A 19,913-nucleotide genomic window follows, 5' to 3' on the forward strand; every position below is an offset into this window, starting at 1 on the left:
CGTTTACCTGATGGAAGGAGCTCAAACAAGGCATTTCCAGGGTGAGTGTTGTCCTTGATAATGTTTTTGGCCCTCCTCATGCTGCGAGTATTATACAAGAGTTCCAGTGATGGTAGTTCAGTGCCAATAATGGCTTCTGCTGTTTTAACAACTCGCTGCAGGGCTTCTCGAGTAGTCTTGGTGCAGCTGTTGTACCAGGCCGTCATGCAATTGGTCAGAACGCTTTCTATAGTGTATCTGTAGAAATTAACCAGCAGCTTCTGTGGGAGGTTAGCGCTCCTTAGTTTTCTCAAAAGTAGAGGCGTTGTTGTGCTTTGCCAGTTAGAGCTAAAGCATTGTCAGCCCAGGACAGGTTCTCAGCGATGGTGACTCCCCAAAATTTGAAGCTGGAAACTCACTCCACAGCCTCTGCATTGATCATTAGCGGTAGGTGAGTGGTCTTTTTGGTGGTCCTAAAGTCCAGAATAATTTCTTTGGTCTTATTTGTATTTAATAACAGGTTGTTAATTTCGCACCATAGAGTCAGGTTCCTAACTTCTTCTCTGTATGCAGCTTCCTCATTGTCTGATATAAGCCCAATGACAGTCGTGTCATCTGCAAACTTAACAATTATGTTTGAGGTATGGATAGGCTGGCAGTCATGGGTGAAAAGTGCATAGAGGAGAGGGCTTAATACACAGCCCTGTGGCACGCCAGTGCTCAGGGTAAGGGTGGAGGATGTCTGTTTTCCTAGTCTGACAGTTTGAGGGCGATTAGTAAGGAAGTCCAATAACCAAGTATATATGGAGAGAGCAGGACCTAGTGCATGGAGTTTGTTGGTCAGCTGGCTAGGTACGATGGTGTTAAATGCTGAGCTGTAGTCAACAAAGAGCATCCTAACATAGGAGTTGGGTTTTTCTAGGTGTGAGAGGACAGCATGGAGAGCTACACAGATGGCGTTCTCAGTCTATCTATTTGTTCGGTAAGCAAACTGGTGTTGATCTAAATTTGCTGGGATGGAGGCGTTGATGTGTGTGGCTACCAGTCGTTCAAAGCACTTGGCGATGACAGGGGTTAGCGCAACTGGTCGGTATTCATTAAGACAAGTTATCCTAAGATTTTTTTTGGAACTGGCACAAGGGTTGTGGATTTAAGGCATTAGGGGACTACACCCAAGAACAGAGAGAGGTTGAATATTTGTGTAAAAACTTTTGCTAGACAATCATATAGCCGTCGGTCGTTGATTCAGTGATACGCAAGACCCTTCACCGCAGCAAGGTAATGATCACGAAGGGGAATTGACACATGTACATGCCTTTTGTTTTGTTGTTGCAGCTGCAGTGCAGCCAGAAAAATTAGGCAGGCATGTGCACGCACCAGGAAAATTATTATAGCGCCGCTGCTAGCGGCTAGAGATGCTGTGTGTGAGGACTGACTTAGTCTTTCAGGCAGGCCTGGCCATGTTTTGCAGACCATGTGGTCAGATGGACCCTTGACACAATGCTGTGTGCCAGAGATGACACCACTTGCCTTTCAACATCACAGTACAGTTTCAGGGGCAAACGCAGGATTTTTAAAGGGGGGATTCCTGAAAGGTCCAGAAGCACATACCGTATATACTCGCAAGCAAGCCGAATTTTTGACCCCCCAAAAGTGGGCAAAAAGTTGGAAGGCCGCCTCCCCCCCGCCCCGTGTCCGCCGCTGCTATTATTAGCTTACTGAGCGGCTTCCTCTATTCCCCTCTCTGTCTCCCGGCATGTAAATAGCTCACAGCAGCTCGCTCCACGGCGGCTGCTGTGTGATGACAGGAAGCTGGAGGCAGAGCGGTTTCCATAGTAACGGCGATACACATCGCCGTTACAGGAAACCGCTCTGCCTCCAGCTTCCTGTCATCACACAGCAGCCGCCGTGGAGGGAGCTGCTGTGAACTATCTACATGCCGGGGGATGGAGAGGGGAATAGAGGAAGCCGCACAGTAAGCTAATAGCAGCGGCGGCCGGGGGGGGGGGGGGGAGTTGGGTGAGGCGGGGGCCACTATACTAGGGCACTAAACTGGCTATACCGAGCACTATACTAGCTATACTTGGGCACTAAACTAGCTATACCGAGCACTATACTAGCTATACTTGGGCACTAAACTAGCTATACCGAGCACTATACTAGCTATACTTGGGCACTAAACTAGCTATACCGAGCACTATACTAGCTATACTTGGGCACTAAACTAGCTATACCGAGCACTATACTACCTATGCTGAGCACTATACTAACTATACTGAGCACTATACTAGCTATACTGGGCACTATACTAGCTATACTTGGGCACTAAACTAGCTATACCGAGCACTATACTAGCTATACTTGGGCACTAAACTAGCTATACCGAGCACTATACTAGCTATACTTGGGCACTAAACTAGCTATACCGAGCACTATACTACCTATGCTGAGCACTATACTAACTATACTGAGCACTATACTAGCTATACTGGGCACTATACTAGCTATACTGGGGCACTATACTAGCTAAACCGAGCACTATACTAGCTATACTGGGGCACTATACTAGCTATTCCGAGCACTATACTACCTATACTGTGCACTATACTAGCTATACTGAGCACTATACTAGCTATACTGGGCACTATACTACCTATACCGAGCACTATACTAGCTATACTGGGCACTATACTAGCTATACCGGGCACTATACTTGCTATACTGGGGCACTATACTAGCTATACTGGGGCACTATACTACCTATACTGTGCACTATACTAGCTATACTGGGCACTATACTAGGTATACCGGGCACTTCACTAGCTATACTGGGCACTATACTAGCTATACTGAGCACTATACTAGCTATACTGGGGCACTATACTAGCTATACCGAGCACTATACTACCTATACTGTGCACTATACTAGCTAAACCGGGCACTTCACTAGCTATACTGGGCACTACCTACCCATACTGGCCACTATACTAACTATACTGGGACACACTGGGGGGGGATCACACGGCCAGCATTTCCTACACCCGGATTATATGAGGGTCAATCATTTTTTCCTGGTTTTCCAGGAAAAAGTTGGGGGGTCGGCTTATATGCGGGTCGGCTTGCTTGTGAGTATATACGGTATGCCCCCAAGTGCTTCCGAATACAGGTGGCTCCATACTGCCCATGCACAAAAGTGCACTGGCATATTACGGAGCTGCCTATCTTTGGAAGTACTCAAGGACACAAGTGTTTCTCAGGGCTTCTGGAAGCAGCAAATTTGAACAGGGGACAGCGCTGGCACAACTCCCCGAGAGAGGAACGGGAGATAGACTTAGTTTGGACAATTCAGTGGAATATGCCACATAGTCAGGGCCGGATTTATACTTTTCAACACCCTAGGCCAGCTATCACCAGGAGCCCCCCCCCCCCCCCCCCCACAGACATCTAAATGAAGCCTGTTCAAAATTGACCTAACTATGACTGTGGTAGGGATAAGATTTTGAGCTCCTCTGAGGACAGGTAGGTGGGGACATGACTACGTAATCTGTAAAGTGCTGCAGAAGACGCAAGTGCTATTCAAATACAAAATAAAAATATGATAGGACATTAGACCTTTAACTATGGCTAAAATTAAATTGTGATCTCCTCTGAAGACGGTCAGTGACATGACTATGTACTCTATAAAGTGCTGCAGAAGAGGCCAGTGCTATATAAATACATAATAATAATATGGTAGGGCATTAGACTATGGTAGGGATTAGATTGTGAGCTCCTCTGAGGTCAGTGACATGAGTATGTATTTCGTAAAGTGATGCAGAAGATGTCAGTGCTATATAAATACATAATAATATGGTAGGACATTAGACTATGACTATGGTAGAATTAGACTGTGAGCTCCTCTGAGGACAGTCAGTGACATGACTGTACTCTGTAAAGTGATGGAGAAGATGTCAGTGCTATATAAATACATAATAATGATATGGTAACACATTGACTATGACTATGGGGGGTTAGATTGTGAGCTCCTCTGAGAACAGTCAGTGACATGACTATGTACTCTATAAAGTGCTGCAGAAGAGGCCAGTGCTATATAAATACATAATAATAATATGATAGGGCATTAGACTATGGTAGGGATTAGATTGTGAGCTCCTCTGAGGTCAGTGACATGAGTATGTATTTCGTAAAGTGCTGCAGGAGATGTCAGTGCTATATAAATACATAATAATATGGTAGGACATTAGACTATGACTATGGTAGAATTAGATTGTGAGCTCCTCTGAGGACAGTCAGTGACATGACTGTACTCTGTAAAGTGATGGAGAAGATGTCAGTGCTATATAAATACATAATAATGATATGGTAGCACATTAGACTATGACTATGGGGGATTAGATTGTGAGCTCCTCTGAGGACAGTCAGTGACATTACTATGTAATCTGTAAAGTGCTGCAGAAAATGTCAGTGCTATATAAATACATAATAATAATATGGTAGGACATTAGACTATGACTATGGTAGGATCAGAGTGTGAGCTCCTCTGAGGACAGTCAGTGACATGACTATGTGCTCTGTAAAGTGCTGCAGAAGATGTTAGTGCTTTTAAATACATTGGAAGACATTTACAGATAGTGCAGACAGAGCATAAAACAGAAAATAGGTAGAGAAAGCAACATAGCAAGGGTTGGTAGGCAGTATGAGACAGGACAAGTGGGCATAATGAGAGGTATGGTGGGAAGCTAGCCTAGAGGAAGAGAAGAGAGAGAGTGGGCAATGCAATAATACTATTATGTCAGCCGCAGTTATTACAAGTATATGCCAGCTGTAGACCAAAAACATTCTGCCTTCACACATTCACGCGCACACACACACACACAAAACGAGTGACCAGTGTGGGTGGGGAGGACACAGGGAGGACGGAGGAACACACACACAAACGATCTGTAGAGCTGAGCAGCAGCCTGTCAGTGCTCTCAGCCTTACACATGCCTGACATTCCTGACGCTGTCTGCAGAGTCTGTGCTGGACAACCTGAGGAGGAAAGGCTGCAGCATGATTTCACACAGTGTAAAAATGCTTGTGGTGATAAATGCAGAGTTGCTCACACTCTGGTCTCAATTTGCATCCCAGCCTCTATTCTCCCTCAGCCTATGCAATGCTAGATGTGCTGACTCTTTCATTTTTACCTCTCCATGCAGTCACTACTTCATTCCTCTTCCAACAGGTCTGTTCGGCTCTATACAGCTCCATACTTCCACAATGCCAAGGGGGAGGGGCGGAGAGACGAGCAGACCTGTTGGAGGAGGAAGGAAGTACAGCGTGCACGGAGAGGTAAATAAGAAGCCTTTGCAAACAATCAGAAGAGCCTCCCCAGCTTGTACTGAAATTTAGGCTATAAATCATTACCTCCCTGCTCGCACAGTTTGTTGGATGCACACCCTGTCCTGCAGAAATAGGCTGTAGCTGGGGAAAGTGCAGAGGCTCAATCGCTGCCTGCTCCCAGTGCCCCGCAGGGATCTTTCATCCCCCACCACCACAGAAGTGTGTCATGTGCCACCCGACTCAGCCTGCCCGCCGCCCGCTGCTTATCATTTGCAAACAATGCAGGGCGGTGTTGGACAGATCTGGTCTGGCTGCTTACAGCAGGGGGAAGTGCAGAGGAGGCTTCAGCTGGCGGCTGGGCGCCTTGATGTTGTTTAACCCTGACACCCCTGTCTGCACTGCATGCACTTTCCTGCCCCTCAGCCGCCCCAAACACTGCTGAAATTCTGGCGCCCTAGGCCATGGCCTAGGTTGGCTTGCCAGAAATCCGGCCCTGCACATAGTGTCACATAGCGCAAGCGATACCCATATGATGCAGGGATATATGCATCTGCGGAAGATGGCGGCACTATATAAATACTAAATAATAATAATTGCCTCACCAGGATTGCACTTTTATTTAGCTTTCCTGTATAACAAGAAGACACAGCCAGCCAGCACTAGGGGAAAGGGAACCAACGGTGAATAAAGGAGAGCTGGTGCACACCAAGGGCCTGATTCACAAAGCGGTGCTAACAGTTAGCACCCTGGTGAAAAGCCCTTTATCACGCCTAAACTCAGTTTAGGCATGATAAGTTTAGGTGTGATAAGTTTAGGTGTGATAAGTTTAGGCATGATAAGTTTGGGTGTGATAAGTTTAGGCATGATAAGTTTAAGCACCAACTGCGTTAGCACCGCAGTGCACAGCTGATCAAAAGTTTTGCGCTAGCAAAGTCTGGTGCACTTTGCATAGAGTTTAATGGCGCTGCTTTGCGTGCGGGACTTTGCCTAAACTTATCACACCTAAACTTATCACACCTAAACTTATCATGCCTAAACTGGCTTTTCACCAGCGTGGTGCAATGGTTATCATGCCTAAAGTCTTTTAGGCGTGCTAACTGGGTTAGCACCGCTTTGTGAATCGAGCCCCAAGAGTGCTTCTGAGCGTTTTTCAAATCGACAGTGATTTGAAAAGTGCTTGGCTAATGTTACCCTATGAGGGTGTTCCCACAGCAGCTTTGTGATTTTTTCAAAATCACAAGTATACTGCATGTAGCATTTTTTTGAGCGATTAATTCAGAAATCTCTCTGAAAATCGCTTCACAAAATCACACTCACAAATTGCTAGCGATTGCTATTGTGATTTTGGCGTGCACTAGCCCAGAGAGAGGAGGAGTGGAGAGAAATTGAGAATAGCCTCAGATGGAGCAGGGAGCTTATCTGTATTGCAGTCCCACATCACACAGAGGCTACTTGCCAGTAATAGTAAAGTAAGAAAGCAGCCCTCCTGGAGTCTAGGGACTGTCAAAAACTTTTCACCTTGTTTAACACCTTATCAGCACATGCAGTCATTATAACATAGGGGAGAGACCAGACAGATTTTTGCCCATGGACCCTCCAGACAAGCTCTGCATCATGCTGTGTATATTTACCAGCTTGCCTGCCCTTTAATTGCACTTTTATCAGCTAGCCTAGTATTTTACATTGCCTTACAACAACAAACCTGAATACACCAGACACCAGACCAACCCTAAATCACTGAATGAAAGGGGGCCTGGGGGGCGATTACCCCCCTTCCAGCCAGCATTAGGGGAAGGTGGGAAACAATGGTGAATGCAGGAGAGAGGAGGAGTGGAGAGACTGAGATAGAACAGAGAGTGTATCTGTATTGCAGTCCCACATCACACAGGCTACTTGCATTGAATGTGTTTCCTTTCCCTGCCAGCCAAATCCCAAAAAGCTTTATTAGCAGGACCAAATACATTTAGCATTGTCAATGCGAAAACAAAACATTAACAACATGGGGGGAGGGGGGGGGATAAGGGAAGGATATAGGTATACTGTCTATAGGGGTGTGCAGGATGTAAGGGATGGTCAGCCTCTCACACAAGCTGCAGGTAGCCCTCCTGGAGTTTAGGGACTGTCAAAAACTTTTCAACCTATGAAATATCTTATGTAGCTGTCTACATGCAGTCTTTACAATAGGGAAAGAGCTGAGTTTTTCCCACAAACCCTGCAGAAGGCAAGCCTTTGTATATTTACCAGCTTGCCCGCTTCAGCGATTTAAGGGAATTTTTTTTAAAGGTACAGGAGTCTCAGGGGGGATTCCATACATCCGTAATCCCCGAATGAATACGCCAGTGAGTTTGGGTATCACCTTTTTTTGAGAATTGATTACGGCCTTGTATCTTCCACTGCGGTGTGTGGCTTTGCTTTTGTGTGCTGCTTTTCCTCAGGTGGTCATCCCATTGCAGTTTGTGCTTTGTCATCATGTGCCTTCGTAAGGAAGTTGTCCCTACGCGGGTCTTGGTCTTTCCACGGCTCAATTTTTGGTGGCAGAGAGTACAGATGGCATAGCTCTCATCTGAGGCAGACACACAAAAAAATTTTTCACACCGCTGAGCCCTGTGGTGATGGCAATTTGGTGGTGGCGGCCGACTGAGTGTTAAGTTGGGTGCCTGAATCAGAGCAGGAGGAGGAAGATATGTCACGCTTCTGTGCGTAAGCTGAGGAAGATGAGGTGTTCTGTGTTAAATAGTCAACTACGTCCTGGAACTCTTGGGGGTTGATGGCACGTGCCTTCTAAACACCGTACTTTGGTCCAAGGCTGCACAAAATCACGACAGCACAACCTCGAACAGACCTGCCGGGTAGCCTGCGTCTGCCTCTACCTGTTTTGCCCATGTTCGGGGGGGGGGGGATAAAGTGAAAGGTATGCACTGACTTGATTAATACAATGTGCAGTCACACAGGTGCAGTGAACAGGTATGCAGTGACTAGTATCAATACAATGTGCAGCTGTTACACACACAGGTTCCATAAACAGGTGCAGTGACTGGTGGTATATAACACTGCGTGCGCTCACGTAGGTAGGTAGGTGCACTGAACAGGTGAGTATGCAGTGATTGGTATTACAAATGTGCAGCTGTGACACACACAGGTACCGTGAACAGGTGCAGTGACACTGCGTGTGCTCACGTATGTAGGTGCACTGAACAAGTGGGTATGCAGTGATTGGTATTACAAATGTGCAGCTGTCACACACAGGTACCGTGAACAGGTGCAGTGACACTGCGTGCACTCACATAGGTAAGTAGGTGCACTGAACAGGTGTGTATGTAGTGATTGGTATTACAAATGTGCAGCTGTCACACACACAGGGAGTCACTGAATGTGCTGGGCCTGGCAGTGTCACAGTAGGAATTAACAAGGGGCCAAGGTCCCACCAGCAGCTGCGACTGTCTGTCAGGGATGTATATGCAACACAAGTGTCTGTGGGACACACACACACACACACACACACACACACACACACACACACACACACACAAAAGCTCTCAAAAGAGCTGTTGAGGATGAGGAGTGCTTTTTAGCAATAAGATCAGCAAGAAAGAGCAACCTAACAAGCCTAACACAAGAGCCTAACTAAGCATTCCCTATGTCACTCAGCAGCAAGGTTCTCTACCTTCTCTAATTACTGCAACCACACGAGTGAGTGAAATGGCTGACACTGCATGCATTTTATAAGGGGGGGGGGGCTCCAGGAGGGAGTGTAGCCTGATTGGCTACCCTGTGCCTGCTGACTGTGATGTAGAGGGTCAAAGTTGACCCTAATTATGTAGTATAGGGGGCAGGTCGAACTCGTATATAGTTCGTGTTCGATCGCGAACGCGAACCATTTGAGTTTGCGCAAATAAGTTCGCGGGCGAACCATTCGGGCCATCTCTATCTATTATGAAGCGGCCACATTGGCAAAAATAGTGGACTGGCAAAGGCATGGGGAGGAATAGAGGTGGGTATCCCTAGAGGAAGATATAGCGGGGTGTTCTTTAAGAAATTTGCTCCGGGTGGCAGAAAAGAACAAAAGGAATATATTACGTATCAGAGCAGAAATGATAAAACACACAATGAGGATTTTTGATAAAAATAGGAAAAAAAACTGAGATGTCCCCCTGGCCAACACTCCTTTTACCAATACTAGGAAACATAAACTTTCCTTTGGGCATGAATCCATTGAGCTACCCTAACTGGAGGGGAAAAAAAGAACGGAGAGCCTGAAATCTGGTGGTAGATGGGGAGTGGGTTCCCATGCAGGAGTTGGAGAGAGAGGGGGGGGGGGGGTAATTAGGTAAATGGAGTCGTCCAATTTAAATTTTTTTGAAAAGATGTGGTACTAAGAAGGCCCTGAGCAGGAAGCTTACCCCATTTGAGGAGCTATGTACTGTGAGGGACCAATATAGAGGAACCCTCTCAAGGATATATGCATTATTTAATGAGATAAAACACCCTGCTGCATCAATCCAGGGTCTCAGCAGAACAGTGGAAGAAGGTATTGAAAATGGCAAGTAGATCATCCATGTCCACTAGGGGGCAGAAAGCAGGAAACAAAGTTTTTGCGAGATGGTATTATACACCTGATAGGTTAAGCAGGATGTACCCAGGTGCTTCGGCGCTGTGTTGGAGGTGTGGGAAGGAGAGGGGAGACTTATCGCATATTTTTTGGAGGTGCAAGGAAATACAGAAGTTCTGGTCACCTGTTAGAAAATATATATAATGACTGGGATAGACCCCCCAGAGGACCCCACCTTTTTTCTGCTCCACTGTAATGACTGGCCAATAAGGAAATATGAGCAATCTCTGATGAGATTCTTGGTTAATGCAGCTAGAATTCTTATAGCAAAGCACTGGAGGTCGGCCCAGAGCCCCACGGTTTGGGAATGGTTTGGGGAAATACAGGGGGTTTGGACGATGGTGGACTTAGCCAGCTATGTGCATGGAAATAAAGAAGGGCACAAGGAGAGGTGGAGGCATTGGCAGGAATTTAAAGTTTCAAGGGAATTTGGGAGGGAGAGAAAGAAGATGGAGCAGTTGGGAGCTCCTTGATGTGGTAAATTAGTAGAGGATAAGAGAGTGGCATATGAAAAGGGATTAAATTGACCCAAGGGAGGGTGGGAGAAAGGGAGAATGATGGATGATAAGGTGTAAATGGGTTTATGTGTAAAAAGTTGGAATTGTCCCTCTTTTTTCTTCGGTAGAGGGAGACAAAGACTGTAAATTATTTATGGATGGGACAAATCTGTATTAGAGTGTTTGTGCAGTATACGTTTTGAGGATATAAAATTTGATAAGCAATAGGAAAACTCTTAAAAGGAGTTGTAATATGTAGTTGCATCATTTCTCTATGTAGTATGTGCTTCATTGTAGTCCTTTCCCTTTTAGATGGATAAATGTAATATTGCATATTGAAAAAGATTGAAAATAAAGATAGTTAAAAAATAAATAAATAAATATTTCAATATCAATATGTGAGTCTTATAAATATAGGACAATAAAATGGATGAGGTCAGTATTGAAATAGGTTAAATTTTGGTATTTGTATCTGGGGACAAAAGGAGGTCACCCCTCTGTATACAAGATCAGAAACAAACAAAATACAAATTGAGGGTTCCACGGCCTAGTAATCTTTTGCATAAAACATAACTTTTAATATGTAATAGTAATGCCAATAAATAGTCATACAAGTGATATAGCATAAAACAGTCCTTAATACACGTTGGTCATAATGTCAATAGTGGAATGCACGTTTCGCGACCTATAACCTGGTTGCTCCTTCAGAGACAGAGGTTTTTTTCTGTGTTCATATTGCAATCCCTGGACCTCACTCTCCTACGTTATGCTGCTTTACAAAGATTGACATATTGGAAGCAATTATAATTGGCTGTGTATTGGGCTGACAGGATGATAAAATCATGCTATAGATTATACCTGGAAGTGGCTGTATATATGTTTTTTCTTATGTTTTTGTGCCTCTAAAGAAGCAACCAGTGTTAAAATGCAAAGCTGTTTATTGTAATATAGAGAGGAGCACAACACTTGAACGGGTTGACGCTGGGTACTGCTGTTGAGAACAGCACACTGTGCTGATATATCAGAGTGGAATTATAATTATGTAGATCATTAAATGTCACCTATGCACAATAGGATATTCATTCTTAAAGCTGTGTCTTCATCCTTCACCCTCATATTTACTTATGTGACAAGTACATTCTTCCAGTGTGTAATTTATCATTTATGCTATATCCTTGGAATACAAATATCTTTGATCACAAACCAAAGTGTTCCTTATTGTCATACCATCGCAGCTCCTGAAGAGCAGACACTCAACTAAACAAGGCTAAATACAATGGAGACACCAAACACAGAGCTTACCAACAAATACACTCTTTAAGAGACACTAGCATTGGAAATATTGCTAATCTGGACTGCAATTTTCTCTAGAGTAATTATTGCTAATAATAATGCAAATACAATGCAATGTTAAAAAGGGACATTTATTTTTCACATAAGATTTTGACTTGCTACCAGGGGTGCTCGGATGTGCCTCATCCACGAATTCGTCAATCCGCGTGGTTGCAAAAAAAAAATCCGCATTCGGCCCCGCCGCATGCGGATTTTCGTCCGCGTCCACGCAACCACGCGGATTTTCTGCCGTAAATGGCGTAATCACTCGTGGATTCCCGCCCGGAGGCGGAATTTCTTTTAACGTTAATAACAAAGCCCCCCTTCATGCTACAATCCCCCAAATTGCATGGATTATCCAGGTGATAAGGGGCAACATAACTTCAAAATAAAAAATTCCCAAAATGTTTTTGTTTTTAATGGCTTTTAAAGACAAATCACCACTGTAAATGGGGCTATTAATTGGTAATACGTGGTTTTAAAAAGGGATATACGCGTTAAGCAATCAAAGAGTTGAAGGCGAGTTCCAATGGAACTTGGCGGCGAAGGTACCGCTGGAGGAGGATGAGTGGCTGACGCCAAAAAGGCCCCAGAGAGGTTTTTGTAATTTTTTTTTTTTTTTTTTGCAGCAATTAGCAATGACATCGCAGCAAAGTTGTCAGTGGACACGGGCAGTGTGAACGCAGAGTGCAGTGGTGGTAGCGACTGAGTCAGGAGAAGGACTATGCGGGTGGTCAGTTCAGCAGCACAGAAGGACCACGGCAACATACTGGTAGTAGTAGTAGCAGCACAGCGTCATAGTGCTGGCCAAAAAATTAAATGCACCCGGTGACCCGGGCAGTGTGAACGCAGACAGAGTACATTGGTGGAAGCGAGTGAGTCAGGAGGAGGAGGACAATGCGGGCGGTCAATTCAGCAGCACAGAAGGACCATGGCAACATACTGGTGGTAGTAGTAGCAGCACAGCGTCATAGTGCTGGCCAAAAAATTAAATGCACCCGGTGACCTGGGCAGTGTGAACGCAGACAGAGTACATTGGTGGAAGCGACTGAGTCAGGAGGAGGAGGACAATACGGGCGGTCAGTTCAGCAGCACAGAAGGACCATGGCAACATAGTGGTGGTAGTAGTAGTAGCACAGCGTCATAGTGCTGGACAAATAATTAAATGCACCCAGTGACCCGGGCAGTGTGAACGCAGAGTGTAGTAGCGACTAAGTCAGGAGGACAAAGCGGGCGGTCAGTTCAGCAGCACAGAAGGAGGACCATGGCAACTTACTGGTAGTAGTACCATAACACCAAAAAATTAACCAAGGTAGGCACTAGGCAGGTAGTAACTGTCTTTATAAAGGCAGGCATAGTTAACAACAGCACATGCAGCAGCCACTTCATGTCCCCCTGTGTCCGACAATAGGGGCCAGGAACTCACCTTCCACCCAAGCCTGGTTGATTTTCAGGAAGGTGAGTTTGTCCACAGAGGCGTGGGAGAGCCGAGAGCGCTTCTCTGTGACCACGCCACCGGCCGCACTAAAGCATCTCTCTGAGAGGACACTGGAAGGAGGGCAGGATAGGAGTTCCAGGGCGTACTGGGAAAACTCGCTCCAGACGTCCAGTCTCTTGACCCAGTACTCCAAGGGGTCCACGGGGCTGTCGGTGTCATTGAGCCCGCTGGATGACCCCATATAGTCAGACACCATGGTGGTCAGTCGTTGCTTGTGCTGGTTGGTGGTGGATGCTGTGGCAGGCACCTCTGTTCTGGGCTGCTGCACTGCATACAGGCTCTTGCTTAGGCTCTTCAGGTCTCCGGGGCACCAGTTGCTGCTGCTGCTGCTGCTGGTGCTGGTGGTTGTTGTTGTGCTGCTAGTGGCAATGGCAGGCACCTCTTGCTGGCTTGGCAGAGCAGTTACAGTGGGGGTGGAAGGCTGGGGGAATGCTTCCAGTAGTCTGCGCACAAGGGCCTCCTTCAACTCCCTTGTGCGTTGCTCGGTGGTGGATGGCATCATGAAGTCTCCCCTTCAGACGGGGATCAAGCATCAAGGTAAACCAGATGTCCTCCCTTGAACGCATCTGGATCACCCGGGGGTCCCTGCGAAGGCAGCGCAACATGTGCACAGCCATGGGAAACAAGTGGGCCCTGCCAGCAAGATCTTCCTCGTCCTCGCCATTGTCCCATAACGCATGCCTGTCCTCTTCCTGTGCCATGTCGTTGTCCTCCTCAAACCGCCATCCACGTACAACGCCTGCTGCACTTTGCTCCTCCTCCTCATTCAGGTTAGGGACCTCCAACTCTTCCACTACCTGCTGTGAGCCCTCCTCTGAGCTGGACTGTGCTACCATCTGCTCCTGTTCTTCCAACTGCCTCAGGGCTTCATCCCCACGCTCAATTAAATTGTCCATTGCCTGCTCCAGTAGACAAACCAAGGGCACCCACTGGCACACAGAGGCCCGCTCCTCACTGACTATCTTGGTTGCCTCCAGGAAGGGACTCAGCACCAGGCATACTTGCTGCATCAGTGTCCACTGAGTGGCAGTAATCATGGGGACTTGCTGGTTGCTGGGGACACTTGGGTCTAGCATGTAGGCCCTAAGAGCCAGCCTGTGCTGACACAGCCGCTCCAACATGGCAAGAGTCGAATTCCAGCGAACTGGCATGTCGATGATCAGCCGGTGTTGTGGCCTTCCATACTGCTGCTGTAAGGTGGACAAGATTGCAGAGGCAGTGGCTGACAGGCGGAAAAAGCGTACCACCGCCTGGGCATTCTGCAGCAGCTCGCTCATCCCCTGGTAGGTGCGCAAGAAGCGCTGCACCACAAGATTGAGCACGTGGGCCAAGCAGGGGATGTGCTGGAGGTTTCCCTGCTGCACTGCTGCCACCAGGTTGGCCCCCGTTATCGGCTGCCACATACCCCACTTCTAGGCCTCTGGGGGTCAGCCTCCTCCACTCCTGCTTCCTGAGGGTGGCCAGGACGTTGGTGGCCATAAGCCTCTCCTTCCTCAGGGTCACCAATTTTAAAAGGGCTTGGCAGTGCCGAGGCTTGGCGCTGCTGCTGCCGAGGCGGGCTTGCTTTCCGGGTGCAGAGGGAGTGTCGTGACAAAACCCTTCTGCATCCCCCCTGATCCCGCATGGTGGCACCACTAGCTGGGCTGATGCGCTCTTGTCCTCCCTCCCTTCCATCAGTGTCACCCAGTGGGCCGTAAAGGACAGGTAGCGACCTGTCCCAAATCTGCTACTCCCCGAGTCCATGGTCACGTGGACCCGCTTGCCCACAGAGTAGTCCAGGGAACGGGCCACGTTTTCCACCGCAAACTTGTGGAGTGCTGGGATCGCGCTCCTGCTGAAATAGTGGCGACTGGGGACTTGCCACTCGGGGATGCCAAATTGGAGCAGCGTCCGCATGGCGCTCCCCTCCTGCACCAGGGAGTAGGGAAGCAGCTGTGATGCCATGGCCCGGGCCAGCAAGCCATTTAGTTTGCGGATCCGCCTGTGGCTTGGAGGCAGAGGCTTGGTCAGACCCTGAAAGGTGTCGCTCGGCAGGGTCTGACGACGCTGGGATGCAGGGGAGACAGAGGAGAGAGACGACCACTGGCTGCCAGCCTCAATGTCTGTGTCCTGAGTAGCCGAGGTGGAAGAGCGCTTGCGTGCTACTACTGCTGCTGCTGTGGGGGATTCACGACCCTGAGGGAGGGATGATGCTGCTGCGCTGGTGGGCCTTCTGCTCTCAGGAACCCCTGCCAGCAGTGCCTGCTTCCTCTTAAACTCCGCATACTCGCGGCAGTGGCGGCTTCTCAGGTGGCCCTGGAGGGAAGAGGTACCCATCTTGCTCAGACTTTTCCCACGGCTCAATCTTTTGCTGCATAACCTGCACACCGCATACCTTTTGTCATCAGTACATTCGTCAAAGCAATCCCACACTGGTGACTTTAATTTACTGCGGCCCCCACTAGCAGTGAGTGCAGCGGAACAATGTGTGGTAGTAGTTGCCGGGGGTTGCATGGTGGTGGTGCCGGCTGAAGCAGTGTCCTGTCTACTTCCTCCACGCCCACTGCTACCAATGCCCCTGCCCCTGCCTGACATATGGCGATATCCTTGCCTAGGCCGAGGTGACTCGTCATCCTGCTCTGACCATTCTTCCCCGGACTCAGCAGGCTGCGCATAGTTAGGGTCCACAACGTCGTCATCATCATCAGCATCATCATAATCCAGCTCTTCCTCTGACTCCCCCGCCTCCTCTTCTGTCCCTACATCCCCAGACACAGACCCCTCTTCTTCATCACCAGAACTCAACAACGCTTGTGATTGTGGCCCGATCTCAATCTCTGCCACATCAGTCCCCAGTAAGTCCTGAGCTTCTTGCATCAGCAGGTTCCCAGATGCCGGACTGAGGGACAGAATGCTGTCATCCTGGGAGGGCTGCTGACCAGTGGGTGCTGGGGTGGATGTCACAACAAGCGTGGGGCGTTGGCTGCTGCTGCTGCTGCTTGGAGTGGTGCTCACAGTAGAGGTCTGGGAGGAAGTCATGATGTCCATGAGTACGTCAGGTTCCATTTGCTCAACCACCACACAGGGACCAGAAACTTTAAAATATTTGGACAATGGCGTCCGCTGACTCGGCCCAGGCTTTGCTGCCCCCCTTTCTGCTGCATCACGACCACGTACAGCTGGGCGTCCTCTCCCTGGACGTGGAGCAGTCCCAGAAGTGGCTGAGGCAATTGAACTCCCTTTCCTCTCACCCCGCGAAACCCTGCCAGACATGTTGCTAGTAATGAATCACTGGATGCAGTGGGCACAGTACAAGGTCACTGAAGGATGCACCAGGCACAGTACAACGGCACTGAAGGATGCAGTGGGCACAGTACAAGGTCACTGAAGGATGCAGTGGGCACAGCAGTGGGCACTGGATATACAACTAGGTCACTGAAGGATGCAGTGGGCACAGTACAAGGTCACTAAAGGATGCAGTGGGCACAGCAGTGGGCACTGGATATACAACTAGGTCACTGAAGGATGCAGTGGGCACAGTACAAGGTCACTGAAGGATGCAGTGGGCACAGCAGTGGGCACTGGATATAAAACTAGGTCACTGAAGGATGCAGTGGGCACAGCAGTGGGCACTGGATATACAACTAGGCAGGGCCGGGCCGAGGCATAGGCTGGAGAGGCTCCAGCCTCAGGGCGCAGTGTAAGAGGGGGCGCAGAATTCATTCAGCTGTCATTCCTAATTGTGTTTGAAGCAGAAAGAAATAAGAAAAGGGGATACATGGCAGTGACTGCAAGCCAGATAACTAGATATTAAGGTGTTGGGGAGGATGTGGGCCCTGTGGCGCCTCTTAGTCTAATAGCAATCAGTGTGTGATGGCTGGGGTGGGAGGGATGGAGGGGCGCACTTTGGGGTCTCAGCCTTGGGTGCTGGAGTACCTTGTCCCAGCTCTGCAACTAGGTCACTGAAGGATGCAGTGGGCACAGTACAAGGTCACTGAAGGATGCAGTGGGCACAGCATTGGGCACTGGATATACAACTAGGTCACTGAAGGATGCAGTGGGCACAGTACAAGGTCACTGAAGGATGCAGTGGGCACAGCAGTGGGCACTGGATATACAACTAGGTCACTGAAGGATGCAGTGGGCACAGTACAAGGTCACTGAAGGATGCAGTGGGCACAGCAGTGGGCACTGGATATACAACTAGGTCACTGAAGGATGCAGTGGGCACACAAGGATGTCACACTGTGTAATGAGATGCTTATATGCCAGCGAGCGAGCAGTGGGCACTGGGCACGGCACAAGGTCACTGACAGAATGAATGAACAGCGCTGGCAGAGAGTGACGGCGCCGGCGGTGTGACTGGCTGCCTGCAAATAGTACAAGTGTATAACTGTCACTGGAATATACAAGTGAACACTGCAGCTGCACTAACCTGCCTGCCTGCACTACACACAGATAATCCCTACTCCCACTACACTGACTACACTGCAGCACTGAACCTGCCTGCACTACACACAGTTAAATAATCACTAGACTCCCACACTCCCACTACACTACACTGACTACAACTAACCACAGCAATCACTCACTGACTAGCTAACTGTGTACAGTATAAGAGCAGTGTTAGCAAAAAAACGCTTTGTTTTTAACACAATAAATGCACTTGCTCAAACAACAATGGCCTGGAGATAATCCTCTCAGCACCACAGTCTAGCAAGGACAGAGCTTTTCCATCATGGCCGCCGCTTTTTATTCAGGAGGGGAGGGCATAGCTCCCCTCCTGTGATTGGTTGCTAGGGCCTGGCTGGGGCCCTCTGATTGGCCTGCAATGTGTCACTTCCGCATAGTTTGACGCATTTCCACTAACCACGACTTCAGCGCCGGGTTTCACGAGCGTGAATGCGGATTTCTGTCCGCATTCACGCGAAGCCGAAGCAGATTTTCGTGGTTGAAAATCTATTCATGGCTTAGCGTGTCCAAGGCGGAATGCGTCAAAATGGTCGTGAATCCATGCGTAAGCGTAATCACGACCTGGAGGTGAGCACCACTGCTTGCTACAATGTGTTTTATTTGCCATGTGGCTAATGAAGCTATCCAGAGAAGGATTGTGAAGTTAGCCTATGTTGACCAGAAAATTCTCCTAACATGTAAAATTCTGCTGACCAAGGAAAAGAAAGAAATGTAGACGATCACAGCTACTAGATTTCTATTCATTAATCATTAAGTTAATTTATTGGCAAGTATCAGCAGCACAGCATAAGCAAAAAGTAGCTCTTTATTGAAGAACATGCAATTAAAATTACATGTCAGAAATGTGCTGAAGGCAACTACAGCCCGCTGTCGAAGCAACATGATTCTTTGTCAAGTTGCAAGCTCATTCTGACGGCAAGTGTCTAAACACATTTTTATATACTAAGACATATTCAAATTTCAACCAATCAGCACGCATGTGCAAAAGGAGCGACCAATTACAGCAAATCAAAGGGATGGAGGACCTGATGGGGAAACACTTCACACAGGAAGAAAGCACCCCTAGGTGACATCATAGCTTAAAAGACAGCTCACACAGAAACTGCCCTCAGAAAAACTCCCAAAAACAACAAACGGAACCGATGGGGAACTGAACGAGTGATGTAAACTCGTACAAACGTCACGTGACGTGTAAAAATGTACATGTAGACACTATACACGTCAATGCGTAAAACATAAACGTATTAACTACACGTAGGTGTAATTAACCATGGCCAATGCAAAAAAAACAGTAAATACATACACGTAAACCACAATCAGGTATACTCGGCAAAAAAAGTGGGCAAATGCAAGAATATGTAAAAAGCAATAGAATCTCCCAAAAAGGAAAAAGACTTGCTCAAAGTTATCGCTCCCCCATAGTAAAAATATAGAAGTACTTTTTATATCAAAGATAGAGAAATGACGACATAATCAAAAGGAAAATAGCATCTCAATGCAAATAACATTAGATACATTCTAAATAGAACCTGCAAAAAAAAAGGTAGAATCACACCCCTGCCTAAAGAAACTGACTCTCAGAACAGCACAAATCTCATGACCTATGTACAAAAGAATAAGTCATACTTCAAAGCAAGAGATACGCGTGTTCTCCTGCGAGCCCCATAGACAGCCGTTCATGCCAACGGCGTGGAGTAGTCCTGGGGCTGCCGCACTGCTCACCCCGGTTCCAGGCCTTAAGGTGGCCATACATAGTGCAATTTTTCATTTTTTTCGATTAGATAATTTAGTTCGATTAGTTCGATTATTCCGTTAGATCGAATATAAAGATTTTTCCAGCATGTCCAATCAGATTTTTTTTCGAAAAACAGGATAATCTTTCAAATTTCTTGATCGAAAAAAAAATATTTTCAACTTTCATTCGATTCGATCATTTAGATCGAATAAACGGGAATATCGAACATTTTTATTGTATCGTCTATGGGCACCATTACACTGTTGTTGTTTTTAACTGCGCAAAAGGTGGATCAGCGCAACACCAGGCCACCTCCGAATGGCCTCCATCAGAGATGCGCTGAGCCCCCCCAGGAACTACAAACGCACCTTGAACCCAAACAGAAGCTCTGCATATACACCAAAAGCATGGCTGTTAAGTGGGAGCAGCTGATCAAAGACGAATTGTTTTTAACTAATTCAACAAATACAAAAGCACTTGTATGTGTTT

The sequence above is a fragment of the Hyperolius riggenbachi genome, chromosome 8 (genome assembly GCF_040937935.1).
Source record: "Hyperolius riggenbachi isolate aHypRig1 chromosome 8, aHypRig1.pri, whole genome shotgun sequence".
Classification (NCBI taxonomy): domain Eukaryota; kingdom Metazoa; phylum Chordata; class Amphibia; order Anura; family Hyperoliidae; genus Hyperolius; species Hyperolius riggenbachi.